This window comes from Marmota flaviventris, chromosome 16 (assembly GCF_047511675.1).
Source record: "Marmota flaviventris isolate mMarFla1 chromosome 16, mMarFla1.hap1, whole genome shotgun sequence".
Classification (NCBI taxonomy): Eukaryota; Metazoa; Chordata; class Mammalia; order Rodentia; family Sciuridae; genus Marmota; species Marmota flaviventris.
The window spans coordinates 70,441,873-70,453,202 of NC_092513.1; the positions used below are offsets into that span (position 1 = coordinate 70,441,873).

The window sequence follows — 11,330 nt, forward strand, 5'->3', positions numbered from 1 at the left end:
AGTCAACACCAAGTGGACACCAAGGTCTGCCATTAGCAGAAGCTGTAGCTGGGCCCACTTGGACTTTGACTGCAGTGACCTCTGAGTGCCTGGGCAGCTGGGCACAATGAAAAAAAATTAGGAGTAGTTATGGATCTAACTAGCTCAGTTTTCCAAGATGGGAGGTAGGTATGGATTTGGGGACCATTCTAGCCACTAGATGTGGGCAAACCACTTTCTAGGTGGGCCCATGTGAGTAGGAAGCACTGGTACTCTTTTCTTCCCTCAAAGTCTTTCAAATGAGTTTACACTTTAACACCCTCGAACCTGCAATTGGGGAGGGGGTTCTAGGCAATTCCTGAGACACCCCCAAGACACATTTTTCTATTGTCTGCATGCAAAATATTGGGTTTCTATTGAATGGTGGTAATTTCTTTGGCAATCACGTCTTCCTTGGCCCAAATTTTATAGGTGCTTTTTTGGTCAAACTAAGGTTTTCAAATCTTTTTGCCATACTCTTTCTCCCAATTTTCACCATAAACCTGGCTAAAAGCAGCCAGCAATTCCATCACCTGAGTGCTGAGCTGCTTTTAAATTTCCTCCACCGGATTTATTAGTCCACTGCCTTTAAATTTGGCCTCACGTAAAATCTCAGGCACCAGCAAAATGTAGACAAATTCTTTGCCAGAATGCAACATATGCCAAGGGAGTTCTCATTTCCAACTGAAACCTCATAAGCACAGTCTTTACTGTCTGTATTCTTTTTTTTTTTTTAACTATTTTTTAGTTATAGGTAGATACAATATCTTTATTTTATTTTTATGCTGTGCTGAGGATTGAACCCAGTGCCTCATGCATAATTGGCGAGTATTCTATCTCTGAGCCACAATCCCAGCCCCCAACTGTCTGTCTTCTTATTGACATTCTGGCCTTCTGAACTCACACCAAAATTGCCCAGTAAGCTCCACTTACAACAATCTCAGCCTTTTCCATCCTGAATCTCCAAACTTTCCCAAACTCCTCCTGCAGACCAGTTCCAAAAGGGCTCCTGAACCACATAGTCAGGTATGTCACCACAAGAACCCATTCCTTGTACCAGTTTCAGACTGTTAGTCAGCTTTTCATGGCTGTGACCAAAATACCTGACAGGGACAATTTAGAGGAGGAAGTACTTATTTTGGTTCATGGTTGGTGCTTATGGAAGCATGAGACTTTGGGGGGCAGTCCAGATCTAAACCATAATGTTGTGCTTACTCATTAATTTGATCCTTTATTAAGAAAGCAATGGAAAACCTTTAAAGAAGAACTAATACCAATACTTTTCAAGCTACTTCAGGAAATAGAAAAGGAGGGAGAACTTCCAAATTCATTCTATGAGGCCAACATCACCCTGATACCTAAACCAGACAAAGACACTTCAAAGAAAGAAAACTACAGACCAATATCTCTAATGAACCTAGATGCAAAAATCCTCAATAAAATTCTGGCGAATCGGATACAAAAACATATCAAAAAAATTGTACACCATGATCAAGTAGGATTCATCCCTGGGATGCAAGGCTGGTTCAATATACGGAAATTAATAAATGTTATTCACCACATCAATAGACTTAAAAATAAGAACCATATGATCATCTCGATAGATGCGGAAAAAGCATTCGACAAAGTACAGCATCCCTTTATGTTCAAAACTCTAGAAAAACTAGGGATAACAGGAACATACCTCAATATTGTAAAAGCAATCTATGCTAAGCCTCAGGCTAGCATCATTCTGAATGGAGAAAAACTGAAGGCATTCCCTCTAAAATCTGGAACAAGACAGGGATGCCCTCTCTCTCCACTTCTGTTCAACATAGTTCTCGAAACATTGGCCAGAGCAATTAGACAGACGAAAGAAATTAAAGGCATAAAAATAGGAAAAGAAGAACTTAAATTATCACTATTTGCAGATGACATGATTCTATAACTAGCAGACCCAAAAGGCTCTACAAAGAAACTATTAGAGCTAATAAATGAATTCAGCAAAGTTGCAGGATATAAAATCAACACGCATAAATCAAAGGCATTCCTGTATATCAGCGACAAATCCTCTGAAATGGAAATGAGGACAACCACTCCATTCAAAATATCTTCAAAAAAAATAAAATACTTGGGAATCAACCTAACAAAAGAGGTGAAAGACTTATACAATGAAAACTACAGAACCCTAAAGAGAGAAATAGAAGAAGATCTTAGAAGGTGGAAAAATATACCCTGTTCATGGATAGGCAGAACTAACATCATCAAAATGGCGATATTACCAAAAGTTCTCTATAGGTTTAATGCAATGCCAATCAAAATCCCAACGGCATTTCTTGTAGAAATAGAGAAAGCAATCATGAAATTCATATGGAAAAATAAAAGACCCAGAATAGCAAAAACAATGCTAAGCAGGAAGTGTGAATCAGGCGGTATAGCGATACCAGACTTCAAACTATACTACAGAGCAATAGTAACAAAAACAGCATGGTACTGGTACCAAAACAGACGGGTGGACCAATGGTACAGAATAGAGGACACAGAAACCAATCCACAAAACTACAACTTTCTTATATTTGATAAAGGGGCTAAAAACATGCAATGGAGGAAGGATAGCATCTTCAACAAATGGTGCTGGGAAAACTGGAAATCCATATGCAACAAAATGAAACTGAATCCCTTTCTCTCGCCATGCACAAAAGTGAATTCAAAATGGATCAAGGAGCTTGATATCAAATCAGAGACGCGCAGTCTGATAGAAGAAAAAGTTGGCTACGATCTACAGTCGGTGGGGTCGGGCTCCAAATTCCTCAATAGGACACCCATAGCACAAAAGTTAATAACTAGAATCAACAAATGGGACTTAATCAAACTAAAAAGTTTTTTCTCAGCAAAAGAAACAATAAGAGAGGTAAATAGGGAGCCTACACCCTGGGAACAAATCTTTACTCCTCACACTTCAGATAGAGCCCTAATATCCAGAGTATACAAAGAACTCAAAAAATTAGACAATAAGAGAACAAACAACCCAATCAACAAATGGGCCAAGGACCTGAACAGACACTTCTCAGAGGAGGACATACAGTCAATCAACAAGTACATGAAAAAATGCTCAACATCTCTAGCTGTCAGAGAAATGCAAATCAAAACCACCCTAAGATACCATCTCACTCCAGTAAGATTGGCAGCCATTAAGAAGTCAAACAACAACAAGTGCTGGCGAGGATGTGGGGAAAAGGGTACACTTGTACATTGCTGGTGGGACTGCAGATCGGTGCAGCCAATTTGGAAAGCAGTATGGAGATTTCTTGGAAAGTTGGGAATGGAGCCACCATTTGACCCAGCTATTCCCCTTCTTGGTCTATTCCCTAAAGACCTAAAAAGGGCATGCTACAGGGACACTGCTACATCGATGTTCATAGCAGCACAGTTCACAATAGCAAGACTGTGGAACCAACCTAGATGCCCTTCAATAGACGAATGGATAAAAAAAATGTGGCATTTATACACAATGGAGTATTACTCTGCATTAAAAAATGACAAAATCATAGAATTTGCAGGGAAATGGATGGCATTAGAGCAGATTATGCTAAGTGAAGCTAGCCAATCCCTAAAAAACAAATGCCAAATGTCTTCTTTGATATAAGGAGAGTAACTAAGAACAGAGTAGGGATGAAGAGCAGGAGAAGAAGATTAACATTTAACAGGGATGAGAGGTGGGAGGGAAAGGGAGAGAGAATGGAAATTGCATGGTAATGGAAGGAGACCCTCAGGGTTATACAGTGGAGGAGGTAGAGAGAGAGGAGGGGAGGGGAGGGGAGAGGTGGGGAGGGGGGAGGGTGGAGGACGGGAAAGGCAGCGGAGCACAACAGACACTAGTATGGCAATTTGTAAATCAATGGATGTGTAACTGATGTGATTCTGCAATCTGGGTATGGGGTGAAGGTGGGAGTTCATAACCCACTTGAATCAAAGTGTGGAATATGATATGTCAAGAAATTTGTAATGTTTTGAACAACCCACAATAAAAAATTAAAAAAAAAAATTAGGGAAGGAAAGTGCTTAGAGGACCATGTTTCATATTTTGCAAAACATGAAAGGTTTGAAAAATAACATGATATATTTGATGGTCAGAAATGTGGTTTCATTTCCTCACTCCAAATACATCAACGTTTATATGAAAACAAAAAATGAAGCTCTATAGATATTTTCCAAACTGCCTAATTTCCTTAACACTGCAAATTTTGTGATGGAAAATGAATATATTTTTTGAAAGATAAGAATAGAGCATTTATCTTCCTCCAAACCAAGAGTACAATAATGCCTTCATCTAGGGTGAACTGCTTAGGAAAACATGTATGTGTCAGCAGGACAGACAGTGTCCACAGACACTGGGCCCAAGGCCTCGTCCTCACTGGTCTCTCTGTCTGGCATACTCTTCTATTCCTGTTTAATTGTGTGTCTGTTTGATGAACTATTTGGAAGTGAGATCATGAATATCCACAATTTACCAGCATATAGCTCATTGATTATTACATAGTTGTTGTTTAATTAATATTTTTGTTAAATAAATTTTATACCATAATATTAAAAAAAAAAAAAAAAGAAAGCAATGGATTTCCCAGAAGCCACTCCCAGCATACTTCCAGTTACATCTAGTGGCTAGAATGGTCCCCAAATTCATACTTACCTCCCATCTTGGGAAACTGAGCTAGTTAGATCCATAACTACTCCTAATAAATTGGTTCTGTTGGTAAGGAAGAAGAGATACAAAGATATGGGAGATTATTCTGGATCATCGGGAAGGCTCAGTGTAACCAGAAGGGGTCTTAAAAGTGAGGGAGATGGGTACAGTGACATGTGCCTGTAATCCCAGTGACTCAGGAGGTCAAGGCAGGGGGAACACAACTCCAAGGCCGGTCTTGGCAACTCAGCAAGACCCTGTCCCCAAATAAACATAAAAGAGGGATGGGGTATGGCTTAGTGGTAGAGCACCCCTGGGTTAAATTTCCAGTACCGAAGAAGAAAAAAAAGTAAAAGGAGACAGCGGCCTGGGATTGTGGCTCAGTGGTTGAGTGCTTGCATCACATGTGTGAGGCACTGGGTTTGATCCTCAGCACCACATAAAAATAAAATAAAGATATTGTGTCCACCTATAACTAAAAAATAAATATTAAAAAAAGAGTCAGAGGAGGAGGTGGGAGTCATGGTGTGAAAAGCACTCGGCCCATCGCTGTCTGGTTTTGAAGATGAGGAGCAGGCCACAAGCTTGGGGGTCCCAGCAACTCTTAGAAACTGGAAAAAGGAAGAAAATGGATTTTCCCTGGAGTCTACAGAAAAGAACGAGGCCCTCCTGCTTCCTTGATTTTAGTTCAGTAGGACACACATCAGGCTTCTGAACTATAAGACGATCAATCCATGTGGCTTTAAGCTACCAAGTTTGTGGTCATTTGTGTCAGCAACAACAGGAAAGTCAGACAGGGATTCTCTTTCTTACCTACCTTCCCCCTGTGTTCTTCAAGGTCACACACCAGTGCTTAAAAAGAAGACGTATTTTAAAATGTTATTAATATTCCTCAGTCTGATTAAACCATTTGCGACTTCTAGTGAAGAGATGACCCATCGTCCTCATTTCCAGAGCTGATTTTGACAGGTTGAAAGCAAATGCTAATCATCGGAAGTTGAGCAATTCAGACCCGGTCAGGTCAGGGGAGAGAGCGTGGTGACCGTGGTGACCGGGTGGCGGTGTCCGTGTGAAAAGACGATCACATGTGGCGCTTGTATTTGCTGCTTCTGCTCAAGGCTCATTGCTCACCGTCTTCTCTAACCCTTTCATCGACTCCTTCGCTTTCTGCAGAGCTTTCTATTATGTCTCATAAAAGCATAAGCAAAGTTCTGCCTGACTAGTCTCATAGCCCAAGGATGTTAGGAACTGTTCCAAGGATCAGAGACACCCAGAGACTGTTGGTGGGTCACTACGTCCTGGTACTCATCTCTTGGGGATGCAGAATGCCCTGTTGACCCCTCAGACTCTCAGATGTGCTCTGCAGGTTTCCAGTTGTATCTGCACATCTGGGCCTGCATAATCTGCCCCTTCCCACAGCCCAAATCACACTGCCTTGAAGTGCCCAGGAATCAAAAACCCTTGTTCACCAGCTCTCAGTGGAGTCTAATGGTTGCAGAAGCGGACTTTCAGAAGTTGGCACATAAATACTGCAACCCTCTCAGCCAGGGCTGGGGTAGCACCGAGGACTGGTCTGCTCCTTCCCCCTTGCATTCTAAACATACCACACATTTCCAACTCTTTAGTACTTAAAAAGAAGGAGGACATGTCCACAGTAAAAGGGAAACAGTGCAAAAGAGACAGACTGAAGAGGAAGTCCTACTTACACTCTCGATTTCAAATTCTCTGTCATGTTCTCCAAAGATAGCAGTCATTTTGGAATTTTGCTTATTTATTAAGGTCATTTTCTATTGAGTTAGGCCATTATGTGCCTGGAGCTCTTCCTTTACATAAAAGGCAACATATCCAACTATTGCTCTTATCATCAGCTTTTTCAACTTTCAAAAATATCTTTGCATATCAGTATATGTTTTGCTATTTTTTTCAATATTCTTTATCTATGGGGATTAAAGATAGGAAATTCCCTTTTGGGGGGTGGTACTGGAGTTTGAACCCAGGGGTGCTTAACCACTGAGCCACATCCTCAGCCCTTTTTAATTGTTTATTTTGAAACAGGGTCTCTCTAAGTTGCTTAGGGCCTCACTAAATTGCTGAGGCTGGCTTTGAACTTGTGATCCTTCTGCCTCAGCCTCCTGAGGCACTGGGATTACAGGCACGTGCTGCCACAACTGGCTTCTTTTTCTTTTATGTCTGAAATAAACCACAGCTTAACTCCTACCCATTTATTTTAAACACCAAGTCTCTTATTTCTTAGGGTCTTTTTAGCACAGCTCAGTGCTATTGTCACTGGATCTGGGTTGATTTGAGCAGGAGAAGTAATTCAGTAGGTACCATCCATAAGCAAGTTTGCGGCATTGACCATGTTGACAATTCGCCTCACCCCACAAACTTCCCATGCACATTCATTTATTCTGGCGAAGTCTTCATGACACACAGATATTGCTTAACTTTTCTTTCTTTCTGTCATTCTTTCTTTCTTTCTCTCTTTCTTGTGGTGCTGGGGATTGAACCCAGGGCCTTTTGCATGCTAAGCAAGCTCTCTACCACTGAGCTACATCCCCAGCCTGATAATTTAATATTAATTCTTATCTAGTTAATCTCACCATTATAGCTGTTCCTTTGCTTTATTGGTGGAGCATAGTTTTACTGGACAGAGAATATGCTGTGAAAAGGAGCACAGTATCCTTGCACATGAGTCAGCTTTCAGAAAAGCATGTCTACACATTTCTCTGCTGCTATCTGTAGAAAAGGAGGTGTTTGTCATCTAAATGGGAAGGATACTGCAGAAGCCTCAGAAGTCCCCCAAACCCTTCATTTCCAGGGACACTTTTTTGTGGTTTCTTCTCAGTGGTACTTCAAGTGTCCTTTCATCCTACTATAAATTGACCTTTTTATAATGTCTATGTTTAAAGGCACAAGAAACCAAATTCCCTCTGGAAGAGGGATACAGAAGATCCTAAGTTTTCCTGATTTAATTTCCAAGTTGCTCTAGATGTGCATCTGCAGCAATATTCCTTTTAATTAGTTGGTGCACATGGTGGAGTCTGTTCACACAAATAATCTCCTGCCCCAACTGAGAATGCAAATCCTGCTGGGTAACTTGCGTGGCAGAGATGGTAACTAGTATCAGGCAGAAACCGTATGTTTATGTTTGTTCTACAAACCCCTAGTTTTTTCTCCAAAATATTTGATCCTGCATTGGGAAGGTCTCTTGAATATCTTTTAATAGTTTAAAAAAAGTTTAATAGTCCCATAGACTCAAAGAACTAGGGAGATTCTTTGGACAATTATAAAAGAAAAAAAAAAAATGAGGACTCTGAGAAGTTAGTTAGCACTCCAAAGGATTCAGATTTTTTTTCCCCAAAATAAAATTAAAAGGTTGTGACTTAAATGTCTGAATTCACAGGAGGTCATTACTATCCTTTCTCAGAAGAATGAGCATTTGGTTGGTCCAAATCTGCTGGGAGAATATGTAGCAAGTTCCATAAGAGCAAGCCCTTTATTACTGCAGTGGTCTATACAGAGAGGTTATTCGAGGTAGGTGAGTTTTTCTCTGTGGGAGGGAAAGTCTCTGAAAATCATTTCATGGTCTAGATCAATACCCCGACTGCTCCAATTTTGCTTTAGAGCTTGGGGAAGAGGGTGGAAGGAATTGAGAGCTTTTATGATGTGCTTCATTGTACAATTACCAGCTATTTCAGGAAATTCTTTTCCAACTTCAGATAACAGTTATTTGTGCCCCAAAGCACTGGGACGAGCCCCTCATAATTGTATTCAAGCTCGGGTGGTTCAGGCCTGTCTTTAGCCACGCACCATGGAGATTCATTAAACCTTCTTTCTCACCGAACCCGGGCCACATGGAATGTTCATTTGGAAGTTTCAGTCAAAGGCTCACAGAGCTCCGCTCCCCTGCACAAAGTTGTCCTGTATTTGGTCAACTGACTGTTGAATAATTGGCACAGCTTTCCATGCCAATGCAGAAGAACCAGCAAAGGCCGGGTGCAGAGCCCCACATCAGGAAGGGCGCCAGGGCCCGCGTGAGCTCCGCTGTGTGGAATGGGGGTCCGTGTGTGTTGACGGAGGGCCGGGGGAGCCCTTCTGGGACAGGGTCATGGTTCAAACCTGAGACTTTGGTGCCAGATTCATCATGCTGTGAACTAGTGCATGACCTCGAGGAAGCTGACTAGCTTCACGTTTGGGTTGTAAAATCCCAATCCTAATGCCTCTCTCAGAGGCTTGTTTTGAGCTGCAAAATGAAAATATAAATGTAAAGGACCCTGCACCCAGCAGGAACTCAATAAATGAGAATTGTTTGGTACAGCTCATCCTTGTGACAGATGCTCTGGGGGCCTGGGCCCAGACCCTCTGCTCCAACTCTTCAGAACACACAGGCCCAGCTTCCGGCGGTCAGCAGCTGCATTCCTTGGCCAGAGGGCTTTCTCTGACCTTAACCTAGCAGGCTGGAAGAGCTTGGAAATGTTCCACTTTGGAAGCAGCCTTCCAAGAAAGACCACCTGGTGTACAAATGCCGCGGCTCCCCTGCCTCTCAACTGGGGTACCGGATCCTGCGCTTCACACTGACTCCCAGGGGTCCACCCTGGGAATGAGCTTGGGTTCTCACCAAGGATGGCTGTGGTGGTAACACACCTTTATGAGTGCTTTTCCTTTCCTTTCTCCCGTCTCCACTTCCCTACCGTGCTTTCCTACTTGTCCTGTCTCCCCGACTAAAAAAAGAAACTACTGCATAAAATCCTTCCCCAGGGTCAGTTCTAGAGAAACCTACGTTAAGATCATCTCCTTAAACAGGGGGAGGAATTTTTATGATGAACATTGGACTCAGATATGCCTGTTTATTTGGATTTGATTTCCGAAATCCCTATAAGAAATCTTCTTGTAAGCAAGGTGTGAGGTCTTTTAACCAACCGAGTCACAAATGGATTTGTCCTTCGTTGACACAGTGGGTCCGAAGGCTCTTTGCTCAGGAGCTGCTGCAGGAAAACCAGTGAGCATCTTTCACGTGGATTTCTTCAGCAGCTGGAATCCCAGATGCTCTGTTTTCCATTCTTCTCACCTGTCGACAGAGGACTCTGTTGTTAGCAGAGGGAATCTTGGAAGGTTGCGTGAAAACATCAGAACTCTTTCTTTCAATGTCAGAATATTTTTTTTAAGTAACAAAGGAACAATAATTTTTACAAATGTGGGAGATTCAATCTCTGAGCATTGTCTTTAACTAGATGCCTCTTATTTATTTTTGAAAAAAAGAGGAAACATTTAATGAAAAATTTGAGACTGGCAATTATTTATTTGAGGATTACTCTTGGGCAAGCAAGTGGGCTTGTGCATTAGCAATGAGAACATCAATTAGATCTTCTCCTTATGTATGACTGAGGAAACAGCCAGGTAAAATACTCAAGTATAGTTACAAGTTACTTAAAAGACATCACAAAACTATGTCTATTAGAATACATATGGTAGGGATGGGGATGTAGCTCTAGCGGTAGCGTGCTCGCCTGGCATGCGTGCGGCCTGGGTTCGATCCTCAGCACCACATACAAACAAAGATGTTGTGTCCACCGAAAACTAAAAAATAAATATTAAAAAAATTCTCTCTCTCTCTCTCTTTAAAAAAAAATACATATAGTAAAGTTCCAAAAGGCAATACGTGTATATATGTGTATGCATCCACATCCTATAATATTTAATCAGAAATATTTTAAATAACTTTGCATAACATATGAATGCTCAAAGTAATTTTTAAAACCTTTTGCTCTAATTGCATAGTGTCCACATTATGTCCTGTGGTAAAGGATAGAATAAAACAGCCTCTGACTTGCCCTTTCTCATTGATTCCTTCTTTTTAGTAGAAGTGTATCTAAAGGAAGAGACTTGTTGAAATTTTTACATGAGAATTGTTTTTTTTTTTTTTTTCAGTACAGCTTGAAAAGCTAGATGAATGTGCAACTTTGTTAAGTAGTGTTTATGGGCACATGCTGTTCAATCTTGTGTGATAACTGAGGGGCAGGAGCAAAAGCATGTAGTATTTATGTCCAGGGAGATCTTCTTGGGCTGATCATTGTAAAGCCTTTAGAAATAAACACTTTAGGGGGAAATGCACACGCAGATTCATTCATCATGTCAACAAATATTTATAGAATCCCCACCTGTGCCGGGCACAGGGTTGGGTTTTACAGATCTAACAACAATCAAAAGCCAGATATAGTGTGTATCGACCTGCGGGAAACACACGAGTGTCGAATGGCACAGAAAAGAACGTAAGTGAGATTGTGCACTCTGAGGGACAGCAGTGTGCCCTGTGAGATCACCTAACAGCCCAGCAGTGAAGGGTGAGGGGAGCTGTCTAAGGCAAATGGTTTGGCGTGGACTTGGGGGACTGCCCACAAGTGTGTTCTCTGCAGAGAGGACAGGGAGTGCCAAGATCCTGGGAGGGAAGGAGATAGCATGCCGAGGACCCTAAGGAAGATGGCCGGGGAAGGTGGGCTGGATAAATCCAGAGAGAGACATCTCCTGTGAAGCCATTTAAGGAGATCCATCCTTCTTATGCCACAGGAAGCCAATGAAATGTGACCAGGTTTGCATTTTGAAAACAAATAACAATAACAACAAAAAACGGACTGGCATCTGCACCTGG

General features: G+C 41.6%; 1 non-coding gene across 1 annotated transcript; it reads right to left on the reverse strand.

Annotated features, from left to right (window-relative positions):
- Positions 1-7,170: 7,170 nt before the first annotated feature.
- On the reverse strand, positions 7,171-7,243 carry Trnaa-agc (transfer RNA alanine (anticodon AGC)). The gene has a single exon. It is a non-coding gene; the product is annotated as a tRNA-Ala (tRNA).
- Between the last annotated feature and the right edge of the window lie 4,087 nt (positions 7,244-11,330).